At 49.4% G+C, this 16,843-nt stretch overlaps 2 protein-coding genes across 4 annotated transcripts in view; one reads left to right on the top strand and one right to left on the bottom strand.

Moving 5' to 3' along the window:
- LOC141978920 (uncharacterized) overlaps positions 1 to 16,843 on the top strand; it is a 32,133-nt gene that overhangs the window by 3,768 nt on the left and 11,522 nt on the right. Inside the window, exon 1 of one of the 3 annotated variants that reach the window (XM_074941303.1) lies at positions 5,166 to 5,214. The exons of 1 other annotated variant lie outside the window; for it this stretch is intronic. The gene's annotated coding sequence lies outside the window, so the exon portion shown is untranslated. Of the gene's footprint in view, positions 1 to 5,165; positions 5,215 to 7,177; positions 8,261 to 16,843 lie in introns of those variants that run through there. One more of the 3 variants, XM_074941304.1, reaches the window with a different exon arrangement.
- The window catches only part of LOC141978936 (zinc finger protein 19-like), a 31,037-nt gene continuing 20,011 nt past the window's right edge, over positions 5,818 to 16,843 (bottom strand). The window contains exons 8-9 of the mRNA XM_074941337.1: positions 12,532 to 12,840; positions 5,818 to 9,877 (exon numbers count right to left, since the gene is read on the bottom strand). The gene's annotated coding sequence lies outside the window, so the exon portion shown is untranslated. The remainder of the gene's footprint in view (positions 9,878 to 12,531; positions 12,841 to 16,843) is intronic.

Genomic DNA, 16,843 nt, shown 5'->3' with positions numbered 1-16,843 from the left:
GACCTGGACCGAGATCACGGCCCCCCTCGTGCCAGGCAGCGCAGGACTGTGGCCCAGACTGCAGCCTCCGGGGTCCTGGGCACTTTAGAGACCTCGACTGAGATCTGTGTCCCTGCTGGGCCTGGCCCTGCACTGACCTCAGCCAACATCACGCCCCACCACTGTACTGGGCTCTGCACAGACCCCGACAGAGATCCTCCCCCTCACATTTGGCCAGATGCTGCAGGGACCCCAAACAAAATCAGAGCTCCTGTAATGCCGGGAGTTGCAGAGCCCCCAGTTGAGCCCCAGTGGAGATCAGTGGCTCTGTTGTGCCACGCACTGCACAGACCCTGACCTACATCACCAGTTAGGTCTTTTGCCCCCACTGCTCCCCTTGGGAGGCTGTTCCAGAACCACACTCCTCTGATGATTAGAAACCTTCCCCTAATTTCAAGCCTAAACTTGTTGACGGCCAGTTTATATTAATTTGTTCTGTATCTGGGGCCCACGTTGGAGCTTAACTTCAATAACTCCTCTCCGTCCCTGGTACTTATCCCTCTGAGGTATTTATAGAGAGTGATCCTGTCTCCCCCCCTCAGCCTTCTTTTGGTTCGGCTAAACAAGCCAAGCTCTTTGAGTCTCTTCTCATAAGGCAGGTTTTCCATTCCTCGGATCATCCTAGTAGCCCTTCTCTGCACCTGTTCCACTTTGAATTCATCCTTCTTAAACACGGGAGACCAAAACTGCACACTCTATTCCAGATGAGGTCTCACCAGTGTCTTATAGAATGGCACTAACACTTCCCTGTTTCTACTGGAATTCCATTGCCTGATGCACCCTAGGACTGCATTAACCTTTTCCATGGCTGCATCTCGGTGGCAGCTTGTAGTCGTCCTGTGATCAGCCAATACTAGGTCTTTCTCCTCCTCTGTCACTTCCAACTGATAAGTCCCCAGTTTACAGCAAAAATACTTGTTTGTCCTCAAATGCACAACCTTGCACTTTGCACTATTAAATATCATCCCATTTCTATTACTCCAGTTTACAAGGACATCCAGATCTTCTTATATGATAATCTGGTCCTCCTCCATGTTGGCAATCCCTCCCAGCTTTGTGTCACACTCCCACTTTCTGTGCCAAGGTCACTAATAAAAATGTTAAATACGATTGTTCCCAAGACCAATCCCTGAGAAACTCCACTAGTGACCTCCCTACAGCCTGGCAGTTCAGCATGATCCCTTGTAGTCTCCTCTTTAACCAGTTCCTTATCCACCTTTCAGTTCTCATATGAATCCCCATCTTCTCCAGTTTAATTAAGTGTCCCATGTGGAACTGTATCAAATGCCTTAATGACATCCAGATAGATGAGAGCTACTGCATTTCCTTTGTCCAAGACATTAGTTACCTTCTCCCTTTTGTAACACCGTGTTTTATTTATTTATAGAGCTGAAGGCTGGAAGGAACTGTTAGCAATAGGCTGAGAGTGGCCATGTGGAGGTGGGGGAAGGGATGGCAGACAGTGCGGAGGTGGGAGGGGATGCGGTGTTGGATTTTGTTTTGTAGGAGTCCATGTCTCTGCTCCCTGTGGCCGTGGTGCCTTCCGTACCAAAGCAGCATGTCAGCAGAGCAGACGCACACACCATAGCTCCATCTGGAACACGCGGCATTCACTGCCAGACGGGATGGGCGATTTTTCAGGGGCCCAGCTTGATATGCCTGGCTGGGGTGGATTCAGTTGGACGGGAGTCTGGGGCTCTGATAGTTTGGGATGTTCCATTTTGCATAGTCAGTTCTTTCTCTTTATTGTTTTACCCCCGCCTGTGCCCGAGGCCGCTCTCTTCTTAACTTGCTTTGGTTATTTCAGTTCCAGTTTTTAAATGGGATTGAAGAATTGCAAAGCTGAATGAAAGATAAACCAAACAGAACCATTTGAATTGTGGCACATACCTGGTAGAAGTACACCTCGTGAGGGTACGCTGTAATTACCTGGTTACCTGTAGCATTTTCTGGTGGGGTGGATAAAGCAATGTCAAAGAGCCAAAAGTGATCTTTAGTGCTAAAGGGCTCCTCAGGTGTTTGCTCTCTAGGGAGCATGCCACTGGCCAGGGCATGCAGACTTTCAGGAGTGGAGCGCTGGATTGTATTTAGTAATCCTGAAATAAAAGGTTAAGACGGCTGGTTCACAGTATCCAATGAAATCTTGCAAACAGTTCTACAAATAGACCCTAATGTTATTAAAACAACATGGTATTAACACTGATTCCCTTAAAACTATTAAATTAAAATTATGAGATAAATGCATGAGAACTGAACTGACACCTAATTTCCATGTCTTAATGCCTGAAATTTTGCCACTCACTCACACCATCTTTTCTTTTTAAAAGCTATGCACCGCACACAGTCAAGTTAATGAAGGAAAGCACACCAATTATTGACTGCTTTGTGTTGCATTCGCATCTGATTAAGCACCTAATTAAAACTGTACCACTGTAAGTGGAAATGCCTCAACAGAGCTTCGCTCCAATGTGTTTAAATCTGAATGAAAAGTTTCTAAATTAAATACATGTCAGGATGGTAAACGGGGAAAATACACAGAAGTGCCTCTACCCAGTCCTGTTGACTTCTTGTCCCAACCCCCCATGAGTTCTGGCCTATTGGTCAACTCAGCTCCCAGTCCCACATCAGCTGTGCCCTCTCCTAGCCTAACCCGTTTCTACTGTAGTTCTTCATCCCCCTCGTCCAGGCAGGGGGTTGGCGCTGCAGCCCCTAAGGCACCTGCGTTAATCACTCTCTCACATACTGGGGCTATTTAGATTTCAGGGAACGATTTATCAGAGTTACTGACTCTGGGAGGTGGGAGAGAGGAGAGACTGAGAGGGAGTTTGCTCCCCACACTCTGCTGGGCCATGTTCAACCCTGGTAGTCTCCATGTTACCTCATCTTCCACCCTCCCCCATGTGTCTCTCCTCATGTGTCAGAGTGTCCCCTTCTGATCATAATGCCACTGGCCTCAGCAGAGCTCCCAGACAGGAGCTACATCACGATGGGGTTACGCTACTGAGAGTAAAATACATCACAGGGAGGGTGTAATTATCCTCAAAGCAAGCATTCATTCTTTCACTTCCTAGACTGTAAAGTACTTCATTACTTAAAAGTACACTTGAAAGGATTGGATTTTTATTAATAAATTGCAGTAAATGTTGATTTCACTGTACAGGTAATATATAGAAATGCTTCTGGAGAAAGTTGAGTTTGATTTATGGATATTTACACTGTATATTTTGCATGTGACATTGACAATTTGTGTTCGAACAGTTACAAAGATTTGGCTTTTCAAATCTCAACATTTACTGTAATTAAATAATTGTTGTCTGACCACCCCCATAACTTCCCACAGATCTGAACATTGAAATTGTAAACATTGAAAAAAGGGCTTTAAAATAACTATCGATATCATCTATTGAAATTAAAAAAAGAAATAGACAAAATTAATTTTGCCAAACCCACTTAACAGCAATCGCAATATGCTAGGGGTTGGAAATTCACAGCTAAGGCATCCAACCTTAATTCTGCCCTGAAGTGACACCAGGCAATCACCATAGGGCTATGAATAAGTCAATTTAGTGTATAAAGTCCCAGATTAGATTATACCGATTTGTAAAGATACATGAGATCTTTCCCTCAGACCTTCACTGGGTTCTTTCTTTTATTGGTAATTCCCAGAAGTCAATAGATAAATAAGATTCTATCAGTTATGAAGTGGCCATTTCAGATTTTTGGGGAGTGTCTATTAATTTGCAAGAAGGGCCACGTGCTGGGAGAGACGGGGCCTTGGTTTCATTTTAACTTGTACATACTCAGCAGCTTCAGGAATTTGGTTCAAAGTATTTACATGTTTCCCTGGCCTGTTTTTAAAAGTACTGCTGTAGAATGTGGGGAGGGGCAGGATCAGTAGCTGAGTCCCTTAGATATTTATAGCTCATTGGAAGAAGGACAGGGATTGGCGGGGGTGGGTCTCCGGGAATTTAATAATAAACACACAAATGTCATCATTCTTAATGAATTGTCATCTTATGATTCCCCTAACACACTAATAAACTCTGGCCGTCCAGGGAGGGAGTATTAATAAAATCCTGTGGTCAGTGTGGAACCTAAGGCACAAGGATCTTTCAGTGGCTGGGTCAGAGTCACCCAGAGTGAAATTCACTTCACTGGGTAAATCCCTAATTGCTGGGCTCTGCAGAGGGGTGGGGAGGTGAATTCCATCCCCCATTTCTGTGCATGCACACCCCCCACAATCCTCACCCTGATCTCAGACACTACCGAAACCTGCCCCTGAGGTGATGGACCCACTTGGTGCTGCCAGAGCCATCTGCCGTGGGACCCAGAGGGGGCAGAGGCCCAGCTCCAGAACTGCTACCCCAGCCCCCATGCTGTGCTGGAGTTCCCCTGGCTTTCCAGTCTGCAGATGTGTCTAGCTGTCTGGGGACCCAGCCCATGCACCCACCACACACAAACTTTCTCGCCACACATATCCCAGGGTGGGGAAGGACCCTCTGGGGCTGGCTGCAGTCTCTCCTTGCTGCTGTGAGGGGAATGGGGTGGTCCCTCATATAAAACACACACCCACCCATGGGCAGATGGGAAATGTAGTTTCTTCCAGGGATTGAAAATGTTTGGTTTAGAGTCCTGAGCTCTGTCTTCCTGTTTGTCGCCTTCTGCCACTTTCAGATCTCTTGGAGAGACAAGGTGGGTGAGGGAATTTCTTTTAGGACCAATTAAAAAAAATACTTCTCTTTAATATCCTGGGACAAACATGGCTACAAGAACCCGTTCAGTCTCTCTCTTTTTCCCTTTGTACCTCCTCCCCTTCTTACTTCCCGCTCAGCTGAGACTGTGCCATATGATGGGGAAATTAGGGTTCACTCCTGTAATGACTGGGTCCTTCCAACACCAATGGGACACTAAAGCCTCTGTATGTCAGTGACAGCAGCAGCTCTGGGACTCGGAGACATAGGGAGAGGAGATGGGAGTGAGCAGGTGATGTTTGTGCAGGGTGTGAGTTACTCCTCACATGCAGAATTCACGTCCAGCACAGAATTTCCTTTTTTTCCCTGCAGAAAATACATTCTGCCCGAGAAGTGCTGCATTTCCACCTTTCACCCACCAGAGGCCCCTGTGGCACCAGACCAGCCAGCTGGGTTCATCAGAGCACTCTGCCTGCCGAGCCAGGTTAGGACAGACAGAGTGGGGCACACGGGATGGCGGGGGGCGTCACAGACTGGGGTCCAGAATGGCTAGTGAGGGGGACAGACTGGGGCATTGGCTCAGGAGATAGTGGGGTGACAGCACTGAGCCAGGGCTTGAATGGGAGGGGGGCTGCAGGGCCACATGGTGACAGGGCGAAGGGAGGTTCAGGGACACATGGGGGGGTTTCAAGGCTGATTCCTCACTCCTATACTTTGAGTGCAGAAGTTGGGGGCCTGGAAGGATTCTAAACCTTAATACTGGCCACTCCAGGCTTGTATTTAACTCCCAAGGTTACAGGTTTTCTCTGACCTTGGGTGGGTAGATGCTGCCACCACCACCCAAATGCAAAAACCGCTTTGAGAACTCAGGAAGGCGCACTTGGGAATTTTTTCCCGTGAGGTACCCTCAAGCCCTTTCACCCCCACTCCGGGGAAGAGCGGAGAAAGAAAACAAAGGAAATCAGCTGTCACCACCAGCTGATTAAACAACACGTGCACAAACCTCTTAGGACACAAAAATCCAATCCTGTTCTTAAAAAAGGTAAATTTTATTAAAAACCAAAAGAAAGGAAATACATCTGGAACTTCGACTTTTTGCTAGATTTAAAAAAAAACAATTACAAGGATTTAGCATCAAGATAGCTCTCTTGAGGTCCAGCTTAAAGGTTACAAGCAAAAAAGAGAACCTGGGGTTAGCATAGAGCAGTCCACAAGCCATAAAGAAATAAAAGAGATAAACGTAATCACATCTTCCTAGACATTTCCTGATCTACTTACAAATCTGGGGTTTCAAATGAGTAGTTTCTAGGTATAAGCTGGTGATTTTTCAGCCCAAAGCTTTTTACAGCATAGTTCCAGCCCTGTCTCTGGGAGAAAAGTACAGTCAGAAAAAGGGGAAGTTTTTTTCCCCAATTTTAAAAAGTTGTAGCCTTCTTTTGGTCAGGTGCCCACTCCCTTCCTTTTACCTATGGACTTTTTAACCCTTTACAGGTAAAGCAAGTAGAGAACAGCTACTAACAGGGATTTTATAGCTAACTGGTTGGCTGGATGTCCATAAAAGGGAGCTCCCCCACCCTTCATTTATCACAGGGGGGCTGCAGGGACACATGGGGATGGGGGGATGCTGGGACACACAGGGACAGGGACAGGGGCAGGTGCACCTGATTGAATGGGAGAGGCTTGTGATCAGCCAGGGTCTGCATGAGGGAGGCTCCCCAACTCCCTAACAATCTCTTCCCCTCCCAAAAATATCTGTTCCATACTTCTCCCACCTACACCAAACAACCCACCAGGTTAACTCCCAGACTCCTTCCCTCTCCCTCAACTCCTCTGTTGCCCTTGACTCCTCCAAGCCTTTGCACTGCTTCTGAGGGGTGTAGGAAATATGGTTCTTTTTTTGGGCGGGGGAGTGTCTGTATTGTTAGAGACATACTTAGTAACAGGTGTTTTGAAATAAATTACCAAAACAATTGAAACTGGCATGATTATATTTTGTTATTTTAACAAATAAAATATGCAGAATTTTGCAGAATTTTAAAATCTTGTGTGTAGAATTTTTAATTTTTTTGGCACAGAATTCCCCCAGGAGTAGTGAGTGCTTGGTAAAATACAGGATGCTGCTGTCTCCTTTCTGATCCGGGAGTCTGGGCTGAGCAGTTGCTGCTCCCCAGTGGTGTCAATTTATTCACAATTTCTCTATTCTCCTCCACTGATTTTGTCCCCTTTTCTCTCTAAAGCTCCCATGCTTGTTTAAAAACAGCTCAGATTCGGTGGGCTTTCCCACTCATTCTATCTGCAGGATTTGTCCTTGCTTCGGTGGGAAACTGTTGCCCTGAGCTATTCTCCAATGGGAAGAGAGTAAAGGTATGTCTACACTGGCAGAGTTACATCGCCAGCAGTTACAGCGCCACTCAGGGAGCGCTAAAGGGAAACTGCTGTTGTGTGTTCACACTGTCAGCTGCCTGCACAATAGCGTGTTCACACTTGCAGCGGTGTTCGGAGTGGTGCACTCTGGGCAGCTGTCCTAGAGAACATCTCTTCCTCTTCTGCCACTAAGAGTTGTGGGAAAGTGGAGGGGGTCATGGGGCATCCTGGGTCCTGTCCCAATGCCCCATAATGCATTGGTTCACATCCCAGCAATCCCTGTGCTTTCATCCACATTTGGCACCATCTTTCAATGGTTTTTTGTACTGCACATTGTGCCTTTTTGGGCTCAGGAATGGATCCCGCACTGTTGACCAATATGCTGCTCGCTCTCACCAACACATCACAAGTGGCAGTGGAGTTATTCCTTAAACTACAAAGGCAAGAGGAGTGCAACATTGATCTCGCCATGCATAGTAGCTACCACACAAGATTGATTGTGGCATTCACGGAGGCGCTGACCACAGTGGAACATCGCTTTTGGGCTTGGAAACAACCACTGAGTGGTGGGATGACATTGTCATGAACATCTGGGATGACGAGCAGTGGCTGCAGAGCTTTCGGATGAGGAAAGCCGCATTCATGGGACTGATGAGCTTGCCCCAGCCCTGCGGCACAAGGACACGAGAATGAGAGCTGCCTGTCGCTGGAGAAGTGCATGGCAATTGCACTGTGGAAACTGACTACTCCAGACTGCTACCAATCAGTCACTAACCAGTTCGGAGTGGGGAAGTCGACTGTTGGACTTGTGTTGACAGAAGTGTGCTGGGCCAGTAATCACATCCTGCTCTGGAAGACCATGACTCTGGGCTATGTGCGTGACATTGTGGATGGCTTTGCACAAATGGGCTTCCCTAACTGTGGAGGGGGATAGATGGCACACATATTCCAATTCTGGAACCAGACCACCTAGCCACCAAGTACATTAATCACAAGGGATATTTCTCTACGGTTCTCCAGGCGCTTGTGGATCACCATGGGTGTTTCACAGACATTAACACAGGCTGGTCCAGAAAGGTGCATGACACAAGCATCTTTTGGAACATTGGCCTATTCAGGAAGCTGCAAGCAGGGACTTTCTTTCCGGACCAGAAGATCACCGTAGGGTAAGTCAAAATCCCCAATGTCATCCTGGGAGACCCTGCCTATACCTTTATGCCGTGCAGCAAGGAGCGGTTCAACAACAGGCTGAGCAAGTGCAGAATGACTGTTGAGTGTGCTTTTGGCCATTTAAAGGCTCGCTGGTGCTGCCTATATGGGAGACTGGACCCGGCTGATGACAATATTCTTATGCTTATAGCTGCCTGCTGTACGCTCCAGAATATTTGTGAAGGGAAGGGTGAAAGTTTCACTCAGGGCTGGACTGCTGAGGCTCAGTGCCTGGAAGCTGAATTTGAACAGCCAGAGACCAGGGCTATTAGAGGGGTGCAGCATGGGTCCAAAAGGATCAGGGATGCTGTGGCAGGGTGGTCCCCCCACCATGCCTTGAAGGGCTTAAAACAGCCCTGGGAGAGGGCTGAGAGAGGAAAAAGCTGGGCTGTTCGTGAAAACAGCCATAGCTGTAGCCTGTGTAGTTAGGGCCCAGCTGGCCCTTATAAGAGGGCAGTGGGCCAGAAGGAGACACTCTCTCTAGCTACATGGAGAGAGGAGGACCTGGCTGCCTGGGAAGCTGAGGAGGGTACCTAGGGCAGGGCAGGGCAGAGCAGTGCTGGGGAAGGGCAGACGGAGCCGGGGAGCTCCAGCCTAGCAGAGCCTCAGGCTGCAGGCCCAGGTCAAGGCCCACAAAAGGGTACTAAGGCTGCAGAGGAGCAGCCCAGACCTAGACAGAGGCAGCTGGTCTGACCCCCCTTGCCGATGATGAGTGGTACAGACTGCAGTCTGCCCAAGGAGCGGGGGCTAGACGATGACTGACAGTAGCCACTGAGGCAAGGTAGGGTTAGGGGATTGGGGGTTCCCCTGGGGAAGGGGGACCCAGACTGAGGGGGTACTGCCAGGGCAAAGAACCCTAATATAGAAGGGCACCGGGGACCAGGATGGGCACGGGGCCAGCGGCAGGCAAGACACTGACTGGCAGAGGGCGCTCCTTGCTGAAAAGGGCGAATTCCCTGGACAACCAGCAGGGAGATGGGGGAAGGGAGGGTCCCAGGAGGAGGTGGGGTCCCGGCGTGGTTAGAGATTTGTGTACGTCCAGGTATCATATCCAACCTTATCCTTTGGAGTACAGTGCAGCGGGTACCGTACTTCAGCAGGGCTAAACTGCAGAGGGACAGGTGTTGAGTGCACTGGGTACGGGGCATCTGCAGGGCTGGACTGTGATGGGGCAGGAGTGGAATGCAGCGGGTGCAGACTGGAGCCAGGAGGTTGCTAAGCGTGTGTTGGTGGTGTCTGGGGGGGCCCTGGGAAAGAGTTTTGTGACAGCGGCTGCAGGTGAGGGCAGGCACAGAGCTCCTCAGTTTGCAGAGCTAGTAGCACCTGGAGCGTGTCCGCTTGGCGCTCCATAACATTTAAGAGCCGCTCCATGGCTTCGTTCTGGTGCACCACGTTCTCCTTTCTGTCCCTCTTCTCGCTGTCCGGCCTCTCCTTCAATTCTTGTTTTTCGGCTCCAGAGTGCATCATGACCTCACGCAAAAAGTTCTCTTTAGTTCTTCATTGGCACTTTCTAATTCTGAGCAGCCATCCAGCCGGCAATAACAAAGAGGGAGGCTGGGCTCCCAAGGGCGTATCTGTGAAGCCAAAATGCAACATTTTATAGAAGCAGTATTGTTTGCAACACAGAGACCACTGATTTAAAATACAGCCACTATTCACACACCTGTCACTAACTGGCTGACCCCAGGCAAGCACCCATGAGCCACAAGACCCCCAAAATGGTAACAGCAGGGGCAGGGGAAATCACTGTTCCAGGACCGTACTGTACACTGGGCACGTGGCTCTTGGGGAGAGACAGCACTGTAGGGGGTGGGGGGGCTCATAATCATTCCTGTGCCCACGTTTTCCACAGGCTGCGTTCATTATGGAAGATATCTCCCTGCTGAGGGTGAGCAGGGAATCACAGTAGGGTCTTCTCCAAGACTGCAGCTTCTGCCCTGGCCCTTATGTGGCTCGCCTGTGTGCAGCAATGGTTTCCCATCCCCGCTCCGTGACGGCAGAGTGGCATGGGAAAGTTACCCTTAATTGGGCAAGAAATAAAGCAGAGTGGTCATTCTCTACTCGCAACAGGATGTGGAAGGGGCACAGAAGAAGCAAGTGTCCCCCAAACCCAGGTTACCCAGTCCCCGACCATGACTCAAAGCTGCCCCCACCATATCTCAAACCTCTTCACTCCTCCAACAACCAGCTGCCAGTCTTCCCTTGCTGCTACCCACTCCTGACAGGCAGAAAACCTCCAAACTCTATCGCCTTCTCTTTGCCTCTTAAAGTTGCCTTGCCCAGGGCTTTGCTGCCTGTGTGAATGGCAGGCAAGGATGGGGAGTTATCACTTTCTGCATATTTACTGAACATTCATCTAGTCACTGACCCCTTCATTAATGCAGAGGTAAGGTTGCCCAGCAATATGTTGGGCCCTGCCAGAATGTCAAGTTCAGTAAAATTCACACCTCTCAAAACTAGGAAATACAGAGCTAATGTGCATGCCAATTTAACCTTAACTCTGCCCCCTGGAGCTGGCAACAGCCACTGGGCGTTCTCTGCCTGCACTCCAGCTGCACTCACTCTGTTAGGTGTGGCTGCACTGAAAGGTAGAGGTGTTAGTTAGAGCAACTTGGTGGAAGTGTGATTGCGATATGAGAAGATCTGGGTCTGAGTTCCCCCCCCCCATGTGTGCGGTGAAAGGAATGAGGTGCATGTGTACCTTGAGCTTCCAGTCTCTATCATTTCTGCACTGAGCTGTGCATGTTGTCACGAGGAAATGGGACTGTTTGCCATGAGAATGGTCAGCAGTGAGGTGGGATCTGAGAGCAGTCTGTGTGCTTAACCATGGGTAAGTGAATGTGGAATGTTAGCTGGAACTTGTGTGAGTAAGGATGAAAGAGTTGTAAAAAGGGGTGAAGAGGTGTTCAATTGACCAAGTGTGCGGCTGTTTCTAGGAAGCAGGCTCAGTGTCTGAGTGTAGAACAGGTGTTGGTAGCTCCTCAAGTACATTTGTGTAGGTAATAGATCTGCAAACTCCACATTGCAGATTTCTTCATTTAAAAGAATTTAAAAGGTACATTTAAATGGTACCACACAGTTCACCTAAAACCAGATTCCATCTTAGCAAAGATAAGGTGCTGGATTCTGTGCTAGAGTTGTCTTGTGCCATGTTTCTTTAGTGATAGGCACTATCTGCAATGGCTGGGTACGCATAGGTGTGTTGTGGGAGTATTGGGTCATTGCTCAGATCAGTCAGACAGGGCCGTCCTTACCCATGCGCAAACTATGCAGCTGCATAGGGCACCAGGAAATTTGGGGCACCAAATTTCCTGGTGCCCTATACAGCTGCGTGCTGCTCCAGTGGCCAGCCTGAACCGCTGGCCAGCTAAGCCGGCCAGGAAAGCTGCTCCTGCCCTGCGCCAACTCCACCCCTTCTCCATAGCCCGCTCCCCACCTGTTCCCGCCCCTGCTCCACCGCACCCCCACTCCACCCCTTCCCCGAGCTGTGTCCTGGGGGACTGCAGCAAGGGTCGGGTGCGCCTTGCTCTCACCAGGTGGTGGGAAATGAAGCGACCCGGCCCCAGCCTGCTCCACTCTGCCGGCTCCCACCCACACCACTGGTGAATGCTAGGGGTTGGTTCCCCCCATGTCCCAAGGCTGGGAGCCAGGGAAACACAACGGAGGGGGCTGGGGCTGGGTCACTCCACTTCCCCCCCACCCCGTGAGTGCAGGGTCAGGCCCGCAGTGCAATCACTGGGGGTCAGAAAGTGGAGTGAGTTGACCCCAACCCGCTCCGCTCCACTGGCTTGTGCTGGGGGGGTGCTTTTCCCCCTGCCCCCCAAGCCTGCTCCTTCCCCCCACAGACTGGATACAGCCCCCCCACCACAGAGGCCTGGGGCCAGACCCCCGTGGAGGCCTGGGGCCATCCCCCCCCCGGGGGGGGGCTGTGTAGGGCACCACAATGTCTAGGGACAGCCCTGCAGTCAGATTTAGGGTTACATTGGTGTGTACCTTATCTCTATATTGCCTGGGTATTACAAGTTTGAGTTTTGCTGATCTCTCTTCTGGAGGGGCACCAGACATCTTGGGGCAACCTTAAATCCTGTGTTCATATAGTTTTTTGGAGGTGAATTTTCTAGCTCTTAACACAGAGCGATGTTGGCTGGAGGAATTTGCAGCCTTTTAGGCAGTTGTGGGTCTCAAGCAGGTTTGCAGTGCAAGGCACAGAGAAGTGCCATGGTCTTACCCAAGGTCGCCCAGCAGGTCTGTGGCAGAGCCAGGAATTATCCCCGTCCAGTGCTCTCTCCACGTAGGTGCTGGGAGATTGTGAAGCTGCTCCCATCTCCTGTACTTTTTGTTGCAGTGGAATGGGAATAATGGTTATACTTTCAAATGTCTCTCTCCTTCTCCACCTCCTCCTTCCGCCACCAGTTCCAGCTCCGCCTCCCCTTCTTTCAAGTGTTTGTCATGTTGGTAACAGAGCCAGTGAGAGAAATCTTTGACATGGTCTGTTCCCCAAGATCTTGACAGTTTAATCATATGGTGGTTACGGTACCTAAAGTACATGAGAGAAGATGGTGTTTGTCTCTCTCTCCTCCTCCACCTCCTCCTCCTGCCGCCACTTCCTGTTCAGCCTTCCCTTCTTGTCCATACCCTCCAGCCCTCTGTTAGCACTGTAGAAGCAAGTAGCTGTCTCCTGTCCTAGGCTGCTGCACACACATATTACAGGCAGCAGCAGCAGCATACAATATGGTGCATGCCACCTTGGTGATGCAGGCTGAGCTGCACACTGAGCTGGGCCTCTCACTGCTACTTCCAGCTGGGCCTCCTGCTCCTGGTCCAGCCATGCCCTAGCTCTGCCCAGTCTGCCCCTCCTCCAAACAGGCCCCCTCCCCTATACATTCTGGCCTGTCCCTTCACATCATAAACAGGTGACATGTGCCTTTAAACTATTCATATTTTGGATTTCAGATGATTAAATTTATGTTACCTTCAGTTTCACCCTCTCCCTCAATCCCCTCTCCCCCACCTCCCAGTTTCAGTTGTTTGGTGGTGCCTCGGATGGTTTTCCATTGATAGTTTGGGAGGGAGGAAGGCTGGTCACTTGATCCTTGTGTTACCTTGCCAGCTGACTAGTGAGAAGTGACGACTCCCTCTTGGGTGGATGGGCCAATCCCAGGGCCCATTAGCTCTCGGTGATTTATTTTCCATTCCAAGTCCATAAAGTAGATTTTCAATATAAATGCTTTGTTCCTTACATAGAATCATAGAATATCATGGTTGGAAGGGACCTCAGGAGGTCATCTAGTCCAACCCCCTGCTCAAAGCAGGACCAATCCCCAACTAAATTATCCCAGCCAGGGCTTTGTCAAGCCTGACCTTAAAAACCTCAAAGGAAGGAGATTCCACCACCTCCCTAGGTAACGCATTCCAGTGCTTCACCACCCTCAGAGTGAAAAAGTTTTTCCTAATATCCAACCTAAATCTCCACCACTGCAACTTAGACCATTACTCCTTGTTCCATCATCTGCTACCACTGAGAACAGTCTAGATCCATCCTCTTTGGAACCACCTCTCAGGTAGTTGAAAGCAGCTATCAAATCCTTCCTCATTCTTCTCTTCTGCAGACTAAACAATCCCAGTTCCCTCAGCCTCTCCTCATAAGTCACGTGTTCCAGTCCCCTCATCATTTTTGTTGCCCTCCACTGGACTCTTTCCAATTTTTTCACATCCTTCTTGTCGTGTGGGGCCCAAAACTGGACACAGTACTCCAGATGAGGCCTCACTAATGTCGAATAGAGGCAAACGATCACATCCCTCGATCTGCTGGCAGTGCCCCTACTTATACATCCCAAAATGCCATTGGCCTTCTTGGCAACAAGGGCACACTGTTGACTCATATCCAGCTTCTCGTCCACTGTAACCCCTAGGTCCTTTTCTGCAGAACTGCTGCCGAGCCATTCGGTCCCTAGTCTGTAGCGGTGCATGGGATTCTTCCGTCCTAAGTGCAGGACTCTGCACTTGTCCTTGTTGAACCTCATCAGATTTCTTTTGGCCCAGTCCTCTAATTTGCCTAGGTCCCTAGATATCTTATCCCTACCCTCCAGCGTATCTACCTCTCCTCCAGTTTAGTGTCATCTGCAAACTTGCTGAGGGTGCAGTCCACGCCATCCTCCAGATCATTAATGAAGGTATTGAACAAAACCGGCCCCAGAACTGACCCTTGGGGCACTCTGCTTGATACCGACTGCCAACTACACATGGAGCCATTGATCACTACCCGTTGAGCCTGACGATCTAGTCAATTTTCTATCCACCATATAGTCCATTCATCCAGCCCATACTTCTTTAATTTGCTGGCAAGAATACTGTGGGAGACCGTGTCAAAAGCTTTGCTAAAGTCAAGGAATAACACATCCACTGCTTTCCCCTCATCCACAGAGCCAGTTATCTCGTCATAGAAGGCAATTAGATTAGTCAGGCATGACTTGCCCTTGGTGAATCCATGCTGACTGTTCCTGATCACTTTCCTCTCCTCTAAGTGCTTCAGAATGGATTCCTGGAGGACCTGCTCCATGATTTTTCCAGGGACTGAGGTGAGGCTGACTGGCCTGTAGTTCCCAGGATCCTCCTTCTTCCCTTTTTTAAAGATGGGCACTACATTAGCCTTTTTCCAGTCATCCGGGACCTCCCCTGATCGCCATGAGTTTTCAAAGATAATGGCCAATGGCTCTGCAATCACATCTGCCAATTCCTTTAGCACTCTCGGATGCAATGCATCTGGCCCCATGGACTTGTGCACGTCCAACTTTTCTAAATAGTCCCGAACCACTTCTTTCTCCACAGAGGGCTGGTCACCTCCTCCCCAGGCTGTGCTGCCCAGTGCAGTAGTCTGGGAATTGACCTTGTTCATGAAGACGGAGGCAAAAAAAGTATTGAGTACAGTAGCTTTGCCACATCCTCTGTCACTAGATTACCTCCCTCATTTAGTAAGGGGCCCACACTTTCTTTGACTTTCTTCTTGTTGCTAACATACCTGAAGAAACCCTTCTCATTACTCTTAACATCTCTTGCTAGCTGCAACTCCCAAGTGTGATTTGGCCTTCCTGATTTCACTCCTGCATGCCTGAGCAATATTTTTATACTCCTCCCTGGTCATTTGTCTAGTCTTCCACTCCTTGTAAGCTTCTTTTTTGTGTTTAAGATCAGCAAGGATTTCACTGTTAAGCCAAGCTGGTCGCCTGCCACATTTACTATTCTTTCTACACATCGGGATGGTTTGTCCCTGTAACCTCAATAAGGATTCTTTAAAATACAGCCAGCTCTCCTGGACTCCTTTCCCCCTCATGTTATTCTCCCAGGGGATCTTGCCCATCAGTTCCCTGAGGAAGTCAAAATCTGCTTTTCTGAAGTCCAGGGTCCGTATTCTGCTTCTCTCCTTTCTTCCCTATGTCAGGATCCTGAACTCGACCATCTCATGGTTCCCATCCACTTTTGCTTCCCCTACTAATTCTTCCTGGTTTGTGAGCCGCAGGTCAAGGAGAGCTCTGCCCCTAGTTGCTTCCTCCAGCACTTGCACCAGGAAATTGTCCCCTACAGTTTCCAAAAACTTCCTGCATTGTCTGTGCACTGCTGTATTGTTCTCCCAGCAGATATCAGGATGATTGAAGGCTCCCTTGAGACCCATGGCTGCGATCTAGTAATTTCTGTTAGTTGCCGGAAGAAAGCCTCGTCCACCTCATCTCTCTGGTCCGGTGATCTGTAGCAGACTCCCACCACGACATCACCCTTGTTGCTCACACTTCTAAACTTAATCCAGAGACTCTCAGGTTTTTCTGCAGTTTCGTACCGGAGCTCTGAGCAGTCATACTGCTCCCTTACATACAGTGCAACTCCCCCACCTTTTCTGCCCTGCCTGTCCTTCCTGAACAGCTTATATCCATCCATGACAGTAGTCCAGTCATGTGAGTTATCCCACCAAGTCTCTGTTGTTCCAATCACATCATAATTCCTTGACTGTGCCAGGACTTCCAGTTCTCCCTGCTTGTTTCCCAGGCTTCTTGCATTTGTGTATAGGCACTTGAGATAACTCGCTGATCGTTCCTCTTTCTCAGTATGAGGCAGGAGCCCTCCCCTCTCGCGCTTTCCTGCTCGTGCTTCACCCCCCTGTATCCCACTTCCCCACTTACCTCAGGGCTTTGGTCTCCTTCCCCCGGTGAACCTAGTTTAAAGCCCTCCTCAATAGGTTAGCCAGCCTGCTTGCAAAGATGCTCTTCCCTGTCTTTGTTACATATGACCTATACGTTGATCTCTCAGTCATTATGCGTCTTGACCAGTTATGTGCTTTCTGTAGACACCTCACATGACCATCCTCCAAGGGATGTGTTTGGTGTGATGGGTTTGTCAGGTGAGAGCTGCTGGCAAAGACAAAATGACCCTTTGCCAAGGGATCTCTGTCACTGTCTGACCCCGGTAGGCCAGGAAGAGGACAACTTTCTGCCAGTGGCCTTCACGATGGGTGCTGAGTTCACCGCAGTGTCCCTCGTTCCCTCTCCATT

This window comes from Natator depressus, chromosome 28, assembly GCF_965152275.1.
Source record: "Natator depressus isolate rNatDep1 chromosome 28, rNatDep2.hap1, whole genome shotgun sequence".
Taxonomy (NCBI): Eukaryota; Metazoa; Chordata; order Testudines; family Cheloniidae; genus Natator; species Natator depressus.
This window is presented reverse-complemented; position numbering and strand designations above follow the sequence as displayed.